The 21,135-nt window shown below is 36.3% G+C and overlaps 1 long non-coding RNA gene and 1 pseudogene across 1 annotated transcript; one reads left to right on the top strand and one right to left on the bottom strand.

Moving 5' to 3' along the window:
• Positions 1-1,601: 1,601 nt before the first annotated feature.
• Positions 1,602-21,135, bottom strand: part of LOC125273889 — a 37,884-nt pseudogene continuing 18,350 nt past the window's right edge.
• LOC125280504 lies at positions 9,615-20,281 on the top strand. Its single transcript, XR_007187632.1, has 7 exons — positions 9,615-10,146; positions 10,642-10,700; positions 10,844-10,919; positions 11,008-11,102; positions 11,889-11,906; positions 19,622-19,693; positions 19,778-20,281. It is a non-coding gene; the product is annotated as an uncharacterized LOC125280504 (long non-coding RNA).

A 21,135-nucleotide genomic window follows, 5' to 3' on the forward strand; every position in this document is an offset into this window, starting at 1 on the left:
CATTTTAACGCAGCAGTAGAGTAATATTCGCGGGACCCTTCAATCCACAAAAGTTCATTATTTCATGTGCCTAACTTTTCTTTCGCGAGCTGATGCGCTGTTCTGACATGCGTTTTTCAGAGCGCGTTCACCCAAAGCGCACAGGCACTAAAAGCCTGTCAAACGGCGCCTGATTACTAAGTTATCTTTAGAGTCTGATTGCTCTAATACTGTCAGATACGCACAAAGTTTACATAAACACAGTTGATTATATCTAAAGTGAAAGTAAACCTTTGAGAGAAACGTGCAGGTCTTAAAGTGACGGAGCAGCCTAATATTAACCATGCGGCCGCTTGTCCTTAAAGGGATAGTTCACGGTAATGTTGTTTCAAAACTGTATTAATTTTTTTCTTGTGCAGAATATAAAATAAAATATTTTGGGTTATATATTGGGAATGTGGGTTAATCAAACAGTTGCTGGTCTCTATTGACTTCCATGGTAGGAAAAACATAGTCACTATGGACCAGCAACTGTCTGGTTACCCACATTCTTCAAAATAACTTTTATTTTTAACAGAAGAAAAAAACTCATTAGGGTTTAGAACAACTTGACAGAGTAAATTATGGTGTTAACTATCCTTAAAGAGAAAATCAACCACTGCTTTTGACTGAGAACTTTAATATTCTAAAAAATCTTTATTAAGAATAAAATATCTTTATTAATTTCTACAGTGAAGTCTAGTGTTATATTTTTACTTAAATGCTACTGTTAAATACATCTACTGTAGCTGAAAAAAATAAATCATTTTATTAATTTCATTTGTATAATGTGTTGCCTATGTTTTTCTTCTTTTTTAATAACAAAGAAAAATAATAATAAATAATGAAAAATAACAGATAAAAAATAATGACAGAGATTTTTATCATCACCACTTTGGCCTAAATGTCTGCCATTTTTAATTTTATTTTATATTTTGTTATTTTGTAAGGCTTTGTTTTTAAAATAGGGAAATTAGTTTGGTTGTAATGCTCAGTCACTTGCACGAAGAATCGTGATAAAAATTGTGAATCATGATTTTCCTGAAAAAAATCGTGATATGATATTTTTTGCCATATCACCCACCCCTACTGAATCGTGATACATATCGTATCACAAATGCCGCGTAATCAAACTGTATAAAGTGTGTTTGATAGTCGTGTAAATATGATAAATACCGTGAACTGCTCACCTCAGTAGACTCGACGCTGAAACTGAATGAGGAAAGAGAAAGCGCGCGAGCGGTGACGTCATCGGCCGCCAACGGCAGGCTATCACCAAAATACTGTTAACCTTTATTATTATTTCATTGTACGTAACTTTTACATTTTTGATATGAACTTGTATTTTTGATACATTGGCGATAAATAAAAATACTGTTCACTGTTTGCTTTTTGGTTTTATCCCGGGATGCCCGCCCTGAGGTAACTAGAAAGTACATCAGCTCCAGTTTTGATCCAGCCTCTTATAAAGACTTCAGATGACCTGTGAAGAGATGACTCTGACCCCTGCGAGGACTTCAGATGTCCCTACACCTGTGACGAAATGACTCCAGAGGACTCTGAATCAACATGCACCAATGGTATATTTTTCTGTAATTTGTTTATAAACATGTATTCATTATTTCAATAAGCACATTGTTTCTCCCTTAAATCAATACATTGTTTAAATTATTACATTATTAGCTAACTGTAATTTCACCTCTGAAAACATATATCACTCTAAATTGTAATGTAGATGCATGCATTTTCTGTAAAGCTGCTTTGAAACGATAATGTAGGCTATTGTGAAAAGAATGTGTGTGTGAATTAATTAATGTACACAAATAAGAAATTAATTTGCATAGATGAGTAGAAGTGGAAGAGAAACAAGATGTTCTAATCAAAAACAATGAAGAATGAGTTAAAAAATTATTTCAGACTCATGTCTATTAAAAGTATGGCTTCTTCTTCAGCGAGATGGTCCTCACTGCACTCCTGAACTTTGCCTTAAAGTTTTTTTTTTCAGTGTCAGTTTTCTGGTGCTCTATCAATTTCATCATCTGTAGTAAAGGACTTCCTGCACTGAAACACACACCGCCGTGTCTTTTCTGCTGTAATATTACGAATGAAGCTTCTCATTTCAGGAGTGATGCTCAATGAAACTGTTCACCGCACTGATCACAGTTAAATGGTGTTTCTTCAGAATGAGAAGGCAGATGTGATTTCACTGATCCACTTCAGGGGACAGATGTTTTGGCTTCTGTTTTTCCTTTCTTGTTCACGTTCATCAGGTCTAAAAGAAACAATAAATCATGTGAGATTTTAAATGAGAGACAAATGTGAAATGAAAAGTGAAGCTCAAAGTCAAGATCACTGATGAGTTCAATAGTCATATTAATCCCATCAAATCTGATCGACAACTGCTGTGTCATGATTATGATCAATTTAGGCTTTTCGCACTTTAAATAGTTAATCCTGGGTCAATCTAAACCCCTGTTAAACAGAATCCTGGGTTATCTTTATTCACGTTTCACGGTCATACTATACCCAGGGTTGACAATTAATCTGGGGTATTCATAAGATACCGTTTCACTTTAAAGGTAAGAATGATGGTTCTTAAAAAGTGTAATTTAAGTTACACTTTTGATTAATTAATTGGGTTTTGCCCAACAGCAGGATTTCATAACCCCAGGTAAAAAGCAGTGCTAACCCCGCATCTAAATTACAAGTGTGAAACGCTCCTTGACCTGTGCTTAAAAGCTGTTTAGAACGGCGATAACCCGGGGTTAAGCGCAGTGTGAAAAGCCCTTTTTTAAGTCATTAAGATGATGTGTGTTATAAATCACTAGTTTGATCACGAAACAATGTAAATCTAGTGATCATCAGCATGTTGTTCAGCATGAATGAATGAGGAATGAAGAATAAACACAAACCTCTTTGTTCCTCAGTATCATGAAGTTCATTCTGCAGGATCACTGGTGTTCTCTCCGTCCTCTCCTTCCAGATGCTTTCTGGGAGTTCTGTGAAAAACAAACAAGTGTCAACAACTGACATGATGTAAGATGAACAATAAATATTTCTGATTTCAGTTTAACACAGCTTTCAGCGGAAGATGTACAGATGCATGTGTTTGTCCTTACTCCACATATCTTGTCATTAATTAGTTAAGATAAGCTGTGATTTCACATTTGAACACGGATTTTTATTCTTATTTTACATGTGTACACAAACATTTCATGGAACGTTAGGCCTAAAAGTCATGGAAAAGTCCACTGCATGGACCTTCATGTGTATCTTCAGGTGACTTTTACAAGAGAAACTCTTTCCACACTGATCATACGTGTGCGGCTTCTTTCCAGTGTGGATCATCTCATGTCTTTTCAGATTTGATGAAAAACTGCATCTCTTGTCACAGTGTGAACACTTGTAAGGTTTTTCTCCAGTGTGGGTCCTCTCATGTGCCTTCAGAGATGACGAAAATCTGAATCTCTTGTCACAGTGTGAACACTTGTAAGGTTTTTCTCCAGTGTGGATCCTCTCATGTGCCTTCAGAGATGATGAACAACTGAATCTCTTTTCACAGTGTGAACACTTGTAAGGTTTTTCTCCAGTGTGAATCATCTCATGTGTTTTCAGATGTGCTGACAGACTGAATCTCTTGTCACAGTGTAAACACATGTAAGGTTTTTCTCCAGTGTGAATTCTTTGGTGACGTTTTAAAAGGCTGGCTGTAGTAAAAGTCTTCTCGCACTCAAAGCACATGAACTCTCTCAAACCAGTGTGTATTTTCTGATGTCTCTGTAAACTTTGCAGCAGTGAAAATCTCTTTCCACACACAGAACATGAATGTGGCTTCTCCTTCGTATGAACTGTCAGGTGTGCCTTCAGGTTTATTGACCCAATAAATGTTTTTCCACACTGATCACATGTGAACGGCTTCTCTCCAGTGTGGATCCTCATGTGATACTCAAAATTTCCTTTGTATGGAAAACTCTTCCCACACTGTATGCAGGTGAACGGTTTCTCTCCGGTGTGGATCCTCATGTGAACATTAAGGTTTGCTGATTGTGTGAAGCTCTTCCCACACTGTATGCAGGTGAATGGTTTCTCTCCGGTGTGAATCCTCATCCTCAATCTTTAGACTATACTTCCTTGAGAAACTCTTTCCACACTGAGTGCAGGTTGTAGATTTCTTGGCTCTTCTTTCCTTTAAAAATGACTTTTTAGTCTTTGAGCAACTCAGTTCTTCACTCTCCTCGCTCTCGTCCATCAGGTCTGAAACGAAAGAAAAAAGTTTAGTTTACAGTACATCAAAACAATTAAAAGAGAGAAATATGAAGTGAAATGACATAAAAGTGAGCCCTAATATAATAGCAGAAAACTGCCATAAAATATTATGATCATTTTGATTCTTTTTAAATTTATCTGTCCCTGAAAATCTCCATTAATGCAGGCCCGGTTCTTGGCAGCAATTTTAACCTCAAAAACTTGTTCTATGTGACTAGTCTAAAGATAATTCTTCAGTGTTGTTATTTAAGCAGACAGTTTGCCTCGTACATTCAGTTTAACAAGCAAGCAAATGAGGGCAAGTGAACAATGCATATGCATTTTAAACACTTACATTGTGTTCTTGCTCTGTCCATGCAATACATGCACGTTCTTGAATCAATTTTAACGGCTCATATGACCCATTTTAGTATGCACCGGAGATATAGTCATTCAGAGATATAAAAGGAAGCAGCAAATAGGCAACGGCTTTAGTTGCAGTTTGACTGCATGTGTCCTCTGAAACAGAGCGTTTGTTCATTCTTATGGAAGTTGCAAACACTCGCTCTTCTCCGATTGCTCCGCCGGCAGTTTTTTGACCTGAGGGAGGGGTTCTAGCAGACCAATCACCAGGTGGATGCTGCACAATGGTGGTGGTTGAGGAGATTCCCCCTTCAATATATAAAGTGCTTTGAGTGTCCAGAAAAGCGCTATATAAATATAAGGAATTATTATTATTACCACGTTTTTGGTCCGCATAGGATAGACATGTTGTTACATTTTTGAAGAGGTGCACGTCAGGCTACGTCGTAGGCCATGCATGGTACACACAGCCTACGCCGTAGCTACGTCATACTCTCGATGCAGAAGTATAAATCAGCCTTGAGGAGTATAACGCGCCGATTTATCTTATTTTTAAAGTTTTGAGTCTGATCTAGGTTGGAATTTGAGTAAAATTCGAAGAAATGTTTGTGTAACATATGAAATGGAAATTCTTAAGCTAGTACTGCTTCTGTGCCTGACAGTCGGCCTGTCTAACTGTGTGCAGCTGACGGGGAGCAAGAGGCTGATATACACGAGGGAGGACCTGTTATCTATGGTGTATCGCGGCTCTGTTGAGGACAATTTCTAGAGGCCATAAAGGATATAAGGCTTATCGTCTAAGAACAAATTTTAAAAAAAGGGGATCCAGAGGTGGTGTGAAACAGCGGGTCAAATGCAGAGGAAATAAACCTCCACTGCCGGTGATCACGTTGACTAATGTCCTCTCAATCAACAATAAGATGAATTAGCTGCTAAAATGGCATTTGACTGTGATTTTAGAATGAGCAGTTTCCTTTGCCTTAGGGAAACCTGGTTAAAAAATAAAAGCCGACAGAGACCAGGTTAAATCACGCAAGTCATTTGAAGGTGCATGGTTTATGTATTTTTGTTGATAATATGGGTAGAGATGCACCAACTGATCGGCCAGGGATCGGAATCAATTTCCCTCATGATCTGCACAGAACGGTGACCACGTGGGCGCCTCCTCTCTCTCACTCGTCTCATTCGTTCCAGTTAAATAGTGCATGAATTGTGCATAATTTTAGTCATTCCTCCAGGTTTCGCACTCACACCAAAAGCACGTGCACCACTGAGCTATATAAGTGAAGCGAATAAGCCACGCTCAGTCTCAAACAGAGAAAGAAGTCAAACAGAGTCACAAGTACCAACATAAGTGGCTTACTGCGCTTAAATTGTCAAATACGAAAGTCTGTCAAAAACCAGCACCACAGGTAATCTTGGCGAGTGTTCAGATAAACACAGTCAGTTCTGAATCGTTAAGTAGCTCAGAAAGTGAACCCATGTTGTGTCTAACAGCATTGGGTCCGTAGAACACCGTTCATAAACTCTTAAAGGGACAGCAGTCCAATATTCCTGCTGCTGTCTGTCATGTTAATCAAAGAACAAAAGACAAAGAAAATCACTTTCAGCTCTTGACTGAATATGTTTTATATTTTAATGGTATGAATAAATAAATGTACAGAAATAAATGTACATATTTGTAAACAACAAATCCCCCCAGTCTGTTGACAGCAATGAAATGAGCTTTAAGAGTCAATTTACAGCAGATCTGAAGACATCAGCATAATAAATGAGGTGAAAACAGGAACTATTGGCATGAAATAAAGAGGTTTTAGCTAATGTGTTTGCTGTTAGACATACATTATTTGTGTCAGGATATATGCTAAAACACTATAAAACAGCTACTGAAAGACAATACTGTTATTTCTCACAATATGACATGTATACAACAAATAATACAGAAACAAACACTAATGACTAATTCATTTTCAACCACTAAAGCAGCATTACTTGTCCATATAAATCTATATATAGTTGGATTTTATGATAACATTAATCTCAAAGTAATTAGATCATTAACATGTTAGTTTTGTATGTACGTGAACTAACAATGATCATAAAACCTTTAAAAATAAGAGCATCACAAAGCAACTGTTTCCAGTGTCAAACTATATTCATATTTATCTATATGATTTAAAATATCTCACGTGGCTTATATGTTCAATGTAAAGTATATAGCAGTATATTTTAGAGTATATTTAATAATATGAGGCATTCAGTAACAGTTATCAGTCAAAACATCGAAACAATCATACAAACTAACATACAAAAGCACACAAAATCACTCAGGTCTGAATGACTTCAACACATTTTCCTCACATGCTCGCTGTCTGTGTTGTAGATTCTGTCGCCTCTGTGAAAAATCCCTCTCAAAGTCTTGAGGTGCCGAGATGGTCTGCAGAGCAACTGTAGATTCTGGCTTCATATTCCTATACGATCCACCCCAATGGCTTTCCATACATGTCACTATTTCCAGTCTTTTATTTTAAGAAGTGGACAGGTGATGAGGAGCTCCTCACATTCCAATCCCTTACTGGGTTTCTCATTGGTGAAAGGAGCTTCCTGCTGACAACTGTGTGGACCAATCAGTTTTAACCATACATATACATCATTCCTTTAGTCTGGAAGAAGATGGCGGTGAGATGTGGTATGCTGTATATATCATAGATGTGTATATTACAATTAAGGCTGTCAATTTTACACATTAATTTGGTGCTATAATTTATGATTAACACATTTAATGCACCTGCTCTGACCTGCACTTCATGATGCAGACCAACAACTGACTAAAAGTAATGAAGTCTATTACAAAAATGCCCCTGTATGTTTTTCTGTCTTATATTTATATTGTAGGGAACAGCATGGAACCAGTTTATGGCCGGGCCCGTCTGTGTGTAACAATCAAAATGATGTCCACATTTTGATTGGATCTTGGTGGACTAACACAAAAAACTATCCAACGGCATCAGATAAAGACTGACAACAGCCAGTCAGAAGTCAAACTCGTGTAGAACACAGAATCTCTCGGACTACAATCTGCATTTTGAAGGATGTACTGTTACTCCATCCTTGACAGTTAAAAGACCTGGGTGTTATATTAGACCACAACTTGTCCTTTGAAAATCATATTTCATGTGTTACAAAAACAGCCTTCTTCCACCTCAGAAACATTGCTAATATACGGAATATGTTATCTATTTCTGATGCAGAAAAGTTAGTTCATGCTTTCATGACGTCTCGACTAGATTACTGTAATGCATTATTTAGCTGGTTGTCCTGCTTCCTCAATAAACAAGCTACAATTAGTACAAAATGCAGCTGCTAGAGTTCTTACCAGGTCAAGAAAATATGATCATATATCACCAATTTTATCATCTCTACACTGGTTACCTATTAAGTTCCATATCGATTATAAAGTATTGCTAATAAGGCTCTAAATGGTTTAGCTCCCATATATTTAACCCTTAAATGCATACCTCGTCATTCACGTCATTCACTACCCTCCTCCTCGTTAATTTTTTAAAGTTAGACATCAACCTTCTTGGTATTCCTCAATCAATTCATTATAAAGAATGTAACAAGAAAAAAATCATGAAATTATAAAAGAATGCCTATTTTTGTATTTATTTAATTTTTAAATTGTATAGGGTCGCAAACGACCCGAGGTGTGTATGAGTGTACGTATATTTTTTTCTGAACAACAGTAATTGAATCTTAGATGACGGAATAAGTGCAATTCACCTTCATTCCACAAGGTGGCAATGTCTGATACACAATGCTAAAGTGACGACTCATTCAGACAGAAAACGAAATAATAAGAAAAACATGAAATGGCTCAGCGATTTACTGCAAAGCAAGTACTGAACGCAATCAAATATGACTGTAACTGTTACTGGATGGATCTGGTGAAGCTGTTAGTGATCGAAATATTGATTTTGAAGATGTTGAAAATTATATAGTTTTGAGAATATGTTTGAGATCGCGAATGGGCTTATATTCGTGACCTCAATCATACTAGCCCATTATTTTCTGAATTTACTGGGAAATGAGCTCTGACGAGGACAGTGATGATGGCATAAAACATCTGCTCAAACGGAGTCCTTTCAAGCTTCAAAAGGTAACAAAATACGATTTATTTTATTCTTCTGTAATTGTTACTCTAATATCAGAGGAGTTTTATATTATCGCGACAGGTAGAGAGATCCTTGTGTTAGTTAGATCCCAGCAAACACAGTACGTTGTGACGACGTCGTCAGTTAGTCGTCATTTGGTCAGCGTGACATTACTTTATGACAATGTTGTGAGGACGTCGTGGTAATGTTCCATTTTTAGAATCTTAACGTTCCAGAAACGTCGCGGGCACGTCCTCAAAAGACGTCGCTGGTTAATCCCACGGAGAACGTTGTAGCGACGTGGTCCATAGGTCTCCTGATAACTTTCCAGATATTGCATTAAGCCAACATTATGTTTGTTAATATGGCATTTGGATATTATGAGTAAATTAAATTGATTCAAGCTTTTTAAATAAATCGACATAGTATTATATTTGAGATATATCTAATAGCCTACTACATATTCATAAAATATTTGCCAAATACGAAATTTTAAACGAGCAAGTCAAACGGACTTTAGGAGAATCTGAGTACTGCGCACTGTTGCCAACTATTTTCAAAAGAAAGTAGCTAAAGCCTGCCCAAAAAGTCGCTAAATGTCGCTAGATGACGTCACGCATAAATTAGCATATTCGTGACGTCATCAACTCGGTTGCATTCTGCCTGCCTAATGTGTTTCCTCTCCTAATCCATGCTCACATACTGTATTTTAATACAATATAATATAATATAATATAGCCGAACGTCAAATAAAGCTGTTCTTATATATATATATATATATATATATATATATACACATTTTTATTTTTTTGTCCGGCAACAAAACGCGTGTGATATAATGAATGACATTTTTATACATTTGTAAATTAAATGAATTCAGAGAGTTCGGAAACTGGATGAACTAAAGCTCTGTGATAGTGAGTAATATAATAAGCACACGAGAAAAATGGAAATCAAAACCACCAAACTAAATTCTTTAAATATAAATCAAAGGAGAATCAGAAATAGTATTTGGTCCGTGGCAACACTGTGTGCTCGTGTGTACTCGCTCATTCACGTCTGTCAGATGCCGTGCACTCAACGGTGCTGCTGCTTCTCTCAGCCACTCAATGAACAGAGTAGACGCTAAGAGAGGTGTGATGGCAGCGGGAAAGCAAGACCTCGCGCTCACAGGACAGTGCTGGTGACATTTGAAAAGTTACTGAGGTTTGTCCAAAAAGTCGCTAGATTTGTCGCTAGGCGCTTTTTTGAAAAATTGTCGCCAAAGGGGTCTGAAAAGTCGCTAAGTTGGCAACACTGGTACTGCGCATGCGCATCATTTCGCTCTGTAACGGTCGACTTCCAGCAGACGGACACAGAGTAAAAGGTAAGCCCTACAAATCTGCTTTTATTCATCGTTTTTGCCCATGTGACACACTAAATATCACTTGTGATGAGTAATGTTAGTGCAGTGTTTTTGGTTTTCTAAATGTATTTCATAAATAAATAACGTTTAATGTGCGCACGAGCGCTGTCCTCGTGAGGCGGTCTGAGGTAACAACGTTAAAATCTGAGACGTAGTTTTATATTTTTATTTTAGTTATTTTAAGTGTAACTTTAACTGTTTAATGCTATAAACGGCAGAATAATCACTTATATTCGTTAAAATTCAATAAAATCTGCATAAAACAGTTAATCAGACACAGTTAATTACTTCACGATTTGTTTACTTAAATTCTTTGTAATGACAGCCAATGAAGCAGCCAAATCAATGATTTAGAATTGTTTATAACAAAATATTATCGTTTGTCGCCACTTACTGGTTTAACGTTATGTGTGAGTCTATTCATTCCTATAAATCTAACATACTTTTTATTTTCAGCAGCTGGAGAAGAGACAGCCTGTGCAGCAACAACAAGACAACAATAATTATAAGCAGGGGTGGGTATTAAATTAGTTTCTGACTTGTTCAGTACCAATAGATATAAGGTCCTGGACTAATAGTGCTGCTATCGGTATGTATGTAACGTTCAGTCATTAATTACCCTTTATATACAACCACATATCATTCATATAATCTCCAGGTGGACTGCAGGGGTCCAGGATCAAGAGATCATTCATCATGCAGACCATGTTCCAGGAGAAGCAGCGTTATACTGGGTAAACAACTATGCCTCATTTTTCCAATATCACTTAGGTAAGATTAAATGGATTTAAAGTGATTTCAATCATGGGTCATTTGTTTCAGGTCTGCTTGATCATTTTGTTGTCCTGGATGTGAGAACATGGTCAAAAGGTGTGTCAATCAGCATCCAGCCATAAAAGCAGCCTTCTCGTTAAAAGGTTAGTTCACCCAAAAATTAAAATTCTGTCATTTATTACTTACCCTCATGTCGTTCCACACTCGTAACACCTTCGTTAATCTTCAGAACACAAATTAAGATATTTTAGTTGAAATCCGATGGCTCCGTGAGGCCTCCATAGGGAGCAATGGACACTTCCTCTCTCAAGATCCATAAAAGGTACTAAAAACATATTTAAATAGGTTCATGTGGGTACAGTGGTTCAATATTAATATTATAAAGTGACGCAAATATTTTTGGAGCGCCAAAAAAACTAAATAACGACTTATTTAGTGATGGCCAATTTCAAAACACTGCTTCAGGAAGCTTCGGAGCACAGATGAATCAGTGTGTGGAATCTGCTGTTCAGAGCGCCAAAGTCACGTGATTTCAGCCGTTGGCAGTTTGACACGTGATCTGAATCATGATTCGACACACTGATTCATTTATGCTCCGATGCTTCATGAAGCAGTGTTTTGAAATCGGCCAACACTAAATAAGTCGTTATTTTGTTTTTTTTGGCGCTCCAAAAATATTCTCGTCGCTTTATAATATTAATATTGAACCACTGTACTTATATGAACCTATTTAAGTATGTTTTTAGTACCTTTATGGATCTTGAGAGAGGAAGTGTCCATTGCTCCCTATGGAGGCCTCATCGGATTTCAACTAAAATATCTTAATTTGTGTTCTGAAGATTAACGAAGAACTTACGGGTGTGGAACGGCATGAGGGTAAGTAATAAATGACAGAATTTTCATTTTTGGGTGAACTAACCCTTTAAAAGGCTCAGGAGGACAAACAGGTAATTCACAGGGTTGAATTTCACAATTCAATTACTCACAGAGACAAGGAGATGTTAATAATTCTGAATTTGAGGGGTCAGCAATTTTACTATTTGATACATTTACACTTTTTATTTAAAGGTGCCCTAGATTCAAACATTGAATTTATCTTGGCATAGTTAAATAACAAGAGTGCAGTACATGGAAAAGACATACAGTGAGTTTCAAATTCCATTGTTTCCTCCTTCTTTATATAAATCTCATTTGTTTAAAAGACCTCCGGAAAACATGCGAATCTCAACATAATACCGACTGTTACGTAACACGTCGGGGTGTACGCCCCCAATATTTGCATATGCCAGCCCATGTTCCCAACATTAAAAAGGCATTAGACAAGGGCAGCCAGTAACGTCTGGATTTGTGCACAGCTGAATCATCAGACTAGGTAAGCAAGCAATAACAACAGCAAAAAATGGCAGATGGAGCGATAATAACTGACATGATCCATGATAACATGATATTTTTAGTGATATTTGTAAATTGTCTTTCTAAATGTTTCGTTAGCATGTTGCTAATGTACTGTTAAATGTGGTTAAAGTTACCATCGTTTCTTACTGTATTCACGGAGACAAGAGCCGTCGCTATTTTAATTTTTAAACACTTGCAGTCTGTATAATTCATAAACACAACTTCATTCTTTATAAAACTCTCCAACAGTGTAGCATTAGCCGTTAGCCACGGAGCACAGCCTCAAACTCATTCAGAAATAAATGTAAACGTCCAAATAAATACTCTACTCACATTATTCGAAACATGCATGCAGCATGCATGACGAACATCTTGTAAAGATCCATTTTGAGGGTTATATTAGCTGTGTAAACTGTGTTTATGCTGTTTAAGGCAGTTGCCAGCTCGGGGGCGGAGAGCAGGAGAATTTAAAGGGGCCGCAACCTAAATATCGGTGCATAGTAAATAATGCCCCAAAAGAGGCAGTTAAAAAAATTAATTAAAAAAAAATCGATGGGGTATTTTGAGCTGAAACTTCATAGACACATTCAGGGGACACCTTAGACTTATATTACATCTTTTAAAAAGAAGGTCTAGGGCACCTTTAATTCAGAATGAAATCATTGTGATTGATGAATCTGAATATAGGTGATGTGTACATTTATTTAGAAATCGGATTTGATATTTTAAAATGCACTGTCTGTCCAAAATTACAGACTTTCCCGCTGTTGGTGCGTATTAACCATCATCCTGTCATTGCTTCTTTTCTGTTTCAAAAAGCAGACTTTATATTTATCATTCCAGGTCCTGATTAGGAGATGCAGAGAACATGAAGCTATGTGCCGTGCTGCTTATATTTATCAAGTAGTAAAAATGCTCAAAACTAAACAGAAGCATTTTGAAATTTTATGACAACCGTCATTTATTACACTGCATTCATTCAACAACAATGGTTACATATGCTTTACACTTTCAAATTTCAGTTTTTAATCTGATCAAGTGTTTACATGTCCTATCGAACAAATTAGAAAAGGTTTAAACCACCCCTTACAATCAGAATGAAATTTTAAAATCTGATTTGGCAAATTTATTCTGAATTACATGGTTGCATGTGACTTAAAGGGATAGTTCACCCAAAAATGAAAATTCTGTCATCATTTACTCAACCTCAGCTTGTTCCAAAGCTGTATACATTTCTTCTGTTAAAAACCACCATTGACTTCCATAGTTTTTTTTTTTTTTTTCTTCTACTATGGAAGTCAATGTTGGCCCAAAGCAGCCTGGTAAAAAACTTTCTTTAAAATATTTTATATAGCTTTGGAACAAGCTGAGGGTGACTAAATGATGATAGAATTTTCATTTTTTGGTGAACTATCCCTTTAATTCGACTACAACTAGTCTGATTACAAATTAATTATTAGGGTCCATGTAAATGCAGCTATTGTATAGTCCCAAATTATACACAATCACATCACATAGGCTGCTTGGCAACCCTATAACTTTTTTAAATCTGAAGCTATAGCAGCAACATTAGCTGTGTTTACATGGGCTCTAATAATCAGACTTTAATCAGACTAGTAGCACAGATGGAATAAAAAGTCACATGTAACCACATTAGTTGAAATGAATTGGCCGGGTCCAATTGACATTTCATTCGGATTGAAAGGGCATGATTAAAGCTTTTTTAAAATCTGTTCGATTAAAACTGTTCGAATCAATTCGACTATCAAATACATTCCAAAATCTCCTTCCTCTCATCATCTCATCCACATTTTGGGCGTTGAAAGGGGCATTTTTACTGCTTGATAAATATAAACAGCATGGCACAAAGCTTAATATGCTCATCCTCTCCTAATTATGACCCATAATAGATAAATGTTAAGTCTGTTTTTAAAACAAAGAAAAGCTGTGTAGTGCAGTCGTGCAATGTACCAACTGCTTTGACATGATTATCGGGTTAACTAACTTGTATGCAAGGGCCCACAAACTACTGAGTGTTCAAACTTACAAAGTGTACGCCTGCCTAAAGGGTTAGTTCACACAAAAATGAAAGAAAAAAAAATGACTCACCCTTATGTCATTCTGAACATGCAAGAATGTGTTGTTCATCTTCGAAACATAAGTGAAGATATTTTAATGAAATCTGAGAGTTATCTCCCTCAATTTACAGACCATGCAACTAACACTTTGATACTTCAAAAAGTTCATAAAGAGATTGTAAAAGTGATCCATATGGATGGAGCAGTTTAGTCCAAATTTCTGAAGAGACTTGTTCGCTTAATGCAATATACAGTTTGAGTTTAGACTTTTATTCACATATAAACATTAATTAGCGAACATAAATGGAAGCTCAACTGTACTTGTTTGTATATGCACTAGGGCTGCAACAACGAATCGATAAAATCGATAAAATTCGATTATTAAAAGAGTTGGCAACGAATTTCATTATCGATTCGTTGTGTCGCGCGACTATTACGCCTCTCAATAAGACGCGGAGATGTTTGAGTATAAAAACGCGCGGTTGAGCACGAAGCAGAGCGGAGCAAAAATAAATAAATAAATAAATAGCAGAGCGGAACGTTGTTCTGAACAGGCGCGCCGTTGTCAGGACCCCTGCAGTTTTGAAAAGACAGAAATCGACCCCCGCACTTTTGATACGGGCTGCTTCAATCAGTCACACTATATCATCTCTTAGCTTTTGATATTTGCTTTCAAATGAGACCATTTTCACGTTTTTTCACGCTTTCGTTCAGAAATAATCAACTGTTTTGTCGCGGATGTGAAGAACAGGAAATGCGCTCTCGAACGGAGAATCACGCGATCTCCAAACCATCGGTTAAAGAGTTCTAATGTTTTAGGACAGATCGATGGTATATAAATCATGCCCGAATGTCAATCAAGCCAAACCGTCCATTCAGAAACCGAGAATTTGACACTTTAAGGTAAGGAGGCTGATCTCTCAGGTTGACGCGCGAACTGGCTTGACTGAAGTTTTCGTGAGGATTTATAGTTTATGGACTGTTTTGATTTCGGTAATTACATCTAGAAAGATAAAAGCATTGATGGCATCTATAAAATAGATATCTGAAAGCGAAACGAAAGTGATATTGCCTCGTCCAGTGAGGAGGACGCACGAGAGGAGACCTGTATACTGTAATACTGCATTTACAATGCTTATCAGTGGCATACACTTTGATCGCGAAAGTGAAAATCCAAAAGACTATGACTAAAACTAAATCAAAATTTTCTGTCAAAATTAACACTGATCTGTTGTCATGTATTTATTCTGTGCTTTGTCCCATATCAGTTATTGTTGACAAATATATTTGTGTTTCTTGTACTTTTTAAATTTCATTGTAAAGTTTTTTTATAGCACTTGGTCATCTTAAGCTAAACAAAAATATACATCTTTTTGTGCACTTTATTTAAAAAAAAAAAAAAAAACCTATATGTTTGGCAGATGTAAAGCATACATGTGTATGTTTTTTGTGTTAGTCCATTTGTTTTTTGTTTTTTATTACTTTAACAGCTCAGGGATGTTAAAAGAGCAACCTGTTTTTGCACGTTCTGAGGATTTTTTTGCACTGTGAATTTGCACTGTCATTTCTGTTTTTGAATAAAAGGTTGGAAATTAATGTTTTTTCCCTCCGATTCATCGATTAATCGTAAAAATAATCGACAGATTAATCGATTATTGAAATAATCGTTAGTTGCAGCCCTAATATGCACTTGTGCATTAAATTTGTTCATTATATAAAGTGATCGAGTTTATTCAGAAAATTTGGACTAAACCTCTCAATATTCATTAGATTAGATTTACGATCTGTATGAACTTTTGTTTTAAACATCAAAGTGGCAGTTGTGTAGACTGTAGGGGTGTAACGATTTATCGTAGTACGATATTTCGCGATGCAAACATGTTACGATATGCATCGTAGAGTGATGGCGATACTTTTACGATATGACGGCAGTTTAATCTTATTGGTTTAGCTGCTGACGTGACCTACTCTGCAAGGTGGGAGTGAGAGAAGCCGGTTGTCACCGCATATAAATGGTGTGTCTCAGTCAGCTCTTTAGTTCAGTAAGTGTTTCGGGCACACATTGAATCTTGCAAGCAGGTTTAAACGTTTCTCGTTTAACGTTTAAGAAGTTCTGTGGGGCCGTTCACATATTGTGCAAGAGGTAGCGTGCAAGTCAGTTATTTTTTTTCAAATGTAGCTGCGCGGCAGGCGCGCTCATAATGGGATCAACGCGGTCGCGGCGCGCATGCAATTCTCAACTTTTCAGAATGCCGCAAGCGCACCGCAGGTCGTGTGACAAGAATCAACCGATCAGCTATGGCCTTTCCGTAACAAAACATCAAAAGCTCAGCCGAACAGCTGATCATAGCTGATCATAGCTGTACATGGTGGTTTTTATATCTTATCTCCATCAATATATCTCATAGTAAAACTAATGCAAGGGCTAGAAATCATTTATCCTTTGCAGAAACATCCTGATCCTCTTGGAGAGCTCAGTTCATGGTTGCATAGCAACGACCGACGCCACGGGAGCGCAAGCGCTTTGGAAAGAAGGAGAAGCGGTGCGGCCGCGCCTTCCACGCGTTTTTAGACGCGATATGTGAACGGCCCCTATTCATAATTCTAAGTTCATGTTAAATTTAACATTTTTTTTCAGTGACAGACAGCCCTATTCAACTGTTAATTTGAATACAGAAGGTTTTTATTAAACCTTGAAATGTGATCTTGTATGTACAACAAGGAAAATTATTGAAATTTGTTCATGTTTTTTTCATGTTTTCATTTTGTTCAAAATATCGTGATACGTATCGTACCGTGAACTCCGTATCGAGATACGTACCGTATCGTGACCTGAGCGTATCGTTACACCCCTAGTAGACTGTCAATGGAGGGACAGAAAGCTTTCAGATTTCATTAAATTATCTTTATTTGTGTTTTGAAGATGAACGAAAGTCTTAACATGTTTGGAACGACATGAATTCATGTCATGATAAAAACAAATAATGTTGTAACTTACAATATATACATGATATTTTAATGATTTCAAAATACTATCAAAAATTAAAAAAAACTTCATAATCACAATTCATTTAGGCTTCATGAAATATATATTTTTTTCTTGCTTTCGTGTACATAAAGATGTATTTTTGAGGAGGCTGCAACAACGACTAAAGCCAGGGACACACTTAACGACTGTAAGGCCGATTATAAATGTAATTTGATACTTTCAACTGATCTTGCCCAAACACGTCGAGTCAGAGCCAGTTGCGTTCAGTCGGTTTATAATCTGTAAGTATTTAAATCCACTTCAGTCGGAGGAGACAGTTTTTAAGTGTGTTGATTTCAGTCTTAGAATGTTTCAGCTAGTCGTTCAGTGTGTCCCCAGCTTGAAGGAGTCAGCAGTGAGGGAAGTAATCATTAAAATGTAAGTTCTTTGAGAATTTGTGCACTGTTTATTATCTAAATGTAATAATGTACACTGCCAGTCAAAGATATTGAGATTTGGAAGATGTTGCAAAATTTAATTTATTCCTTTGATGGAAAATTTTCGGCATCATTTTTCTAGTCTTCAGTGCCACTTGATCTTTGATCATTCTAATATGCTGAATTGATGCTCGAACATTTCTTTTGAAATGTGCTGCTTCATATTTTTGTGTTCTTGAGCATCAAATCATATTAGAATGATTTCTGAAGGATCATGTGAGACTGAAGACTGGAGTAATGATGCTGAAAATTCAACTTTGATCACAGGAATAACTTACTTTTAAACAGTGTTGGGTAAGTTACTCAAAAAAAGTAATCCACTACAAATTACTACATTAAAATTGTAATTTGATTACATTACTGATTACTGTATTTAAAAAGTAATCAGATTACTAATTACTTTACATTCAAGTTACTTTGAAACCTACAAAAATATGCAACAAACTGAAACTCAGTTCTTTCTGTAATTTAATATTGACTGAAAAATATTACAGAAGTATGAAAACAGCAACTTGACTTAAAAATATTCGTTAATCATCAATAGGTATCTTAGCTATTCATTCAAATGCAATCAACAGTCGCCTGAGGGCGCTCAACGTCCACGTCTGTGAGCGTGAGATTCTAACATAATAAAAATAACTTATAAATATATGAAATATAAACTAATAAATATATGAAATATTGTACACTTGTTAATGTTTATTTTTGTTTGCCTTTTTTTGTAATAGTAGGCTATTTAATGATTATGAACACATATTAAGCATGACAAACCATTCAATCGATTAAACTACAAAGCTGGCAGATATGTATGATTACAAAATAAAGTCATTAAGATTATTATTAATATTATTTTATAAAATAACATGTAGGAAAAAAGTAGGCCTAGTTTTATCACGTGTTGAGCCGTTTCTGTGACAGCTCCAGCTCTCCGACGCAGTTAGTGTCTATGTCAGCATACGAATTCAATCACTTCATGTCATTCACTCTTTGCAGATATAGTGCACTCAGATGACAGATACACTATATAGGGATTAGTGAATCAGTGAACGAGTGAGCGGTTTCGGACACAGCTTAAACATTCCTTGCTGTGTGTAGCATGTATGTGTGTGGTATCTTAACTGTGTTTATGTTTGTATGTAACTGCATTAAAGACAGGAACAAATTGCTGAAAACATTTATAATAACATTTGAAAACAGTATTGTTCAGAAGTTACCTTCTCTCCCGATCCTGAACAAATCGCCTAAAAATCCAATATAGCTTGTTTAGGCGAGGTTGGACCGCGCTCGTCTTGGGAGCGGGTATCCTCCTCCACGCGTTCTCCGGTGATTCATAATGACGCATCCGCGCCAAACGTGATTTCTTTAGAAATGCACTTTACCTATTTTTTTTTTTTTTTTTTTTTCTTGTAACGCAAGTAACGTAATTTTATTGCTATCAGTAAATGTAATCAAATTACATACATTTAAAATGTAATCCGTTACACTACTGCGTTATCAGGAAAAGTAATTAGACTACAGTAATGCGTTATACCCAACTCTGCTTTTAAAAATAGATTAAAATAGAAAACAGTTAATAGTAAAACTATTTTAGAATATTAAAGTAAAACTACTTCACAATATTATTATTTTACTGTATTTTTTCATCAAATGCTGCCTTGGAAAGTAGAAGAGACTGCTTTCAAAAGTAAAAATGCAACTTCTAACAATGTAATTCAACCTTTCAGCTGCCAGAGGAGGATGATGATGGCAGTGGTGACTGAGGTGACAGTGCAGCTCAGGATGAAGAGGAGGAACATGTAAGTTAAACATGCTTTCCTCATACCTTTCTAACAAACAATAAACCTGACTACAATAACTACTTCAATACATTTTTTTTTTAGCTTCCAGTTTGCCAAAATCCAAAGTGAATATATAGAGACATCCTCCTATCCTTGCCTCAGAAGAACCTGAGAGACCCTCTTCCTCTTCTCTCACAGCTCTCCATCATCTACCTCTACAACACTGTTGGCAAGAGTGTTCTACACAGCTGAGGACACGGTAATGAGAGATCTCAAATTCTTCCTGAGAAAGTCCGCATGTTCATGTTCTTGAACAAAAACTGTACATGTATTTTTGGGTGGGCCAAACTATTTGAAGAAATGCTAAAAATCTCTATATTGTTCTTTATACATATCTTACTCTTTATGAATGTCATCTTCTGGATTTTTTTAGCTTTTGAGAAGCTCAAGGACTGTATATCTTTGGTAATTGTGATATTGTCTGGCAGTAAAGCAGTATTAAAGCACATTACCTCAGTATATTTGTAGCAGCTGCCTCATACAGGACACTTAGGAAATGGTTTAAAATATATTTTTTGCAAATAAAGTAATAAAATATCTGCTGAATCTTTTTCATATCTTTGTCATTTTTGTGCCAAATTATGGTTAGTAGTAATCATAAGAGTATCTATAAATATAATTGATAAAATCATTATTTAACTATACCCATCTAATGATAAAACACTTTGTCAATTAAAAGAATAAAACATATTAATCACTGGTTACATTTATTTATTGATTGTATTGTTTGATCTATGAATGTGTTCAATTTATGAATTCATGTGTTAACACTTTACATGGTTAATGTAAAGTGGTAATACATGGTACATGGTAATATTCAAATGTATTGGCTTAGTAATTGTACAAAGTAACAATGCTGATGATTTCATGGATGCAGTGTGTTTCTAGCCATTTTCTTTCAGAATTTAATGAGGGTTTATACTGGTTTTCCACTACATATTTTGATCTGCAAATGTATTAACCAAAGCAACACAATTCCCTATAACACTTAGAATTTATAAGGTTTTATAGCAGAGAATGAAGTGTTTATCAGTTCTGTATGGATTTCAAGGTCATGGACGGATCACATCTCCATTCCCCGGAGTAAAGGTGAGAAGCAGATTTTAAGATAAAGGTCGAGGTGGTATTTTGGTCTTTAGGACGTACCTGTCACGTTCCAGCAACGTGCCACTAAAACGTTGCCACAACGAATATGGGAATCACAAAGTTACGTCGCTGGAACGTTATTCGGGACGTCGTTTCAACTAATATGAGCCGATCCAGTTACGTTTTCACAACGTGCCAGTTTGGTCGTTGAGACGTACTCCTCACGTTACACAGACGTACCACTATAACGTCGCCACGACGAATATGGGAATCACAAAGTTACGTCCCTAGAACGTTATTTGGTATGTCGCTAC

The sequence above is a fragment of the Megalobrama amblycephala genome, linkage group LG1, assembly GCF_018812025.1.
Source record: "Megalobrama amblycephala isolate DHTTF-2021 linkage group LG1, ASM1881202v1, whole genome shotgun sequence".
NCBI lineage: Eukaryota > Metazoa > Chordata > Actinopteri > Cypriniformes > Xenocyprididae > Megalobrama > Megalobrama amblycephala.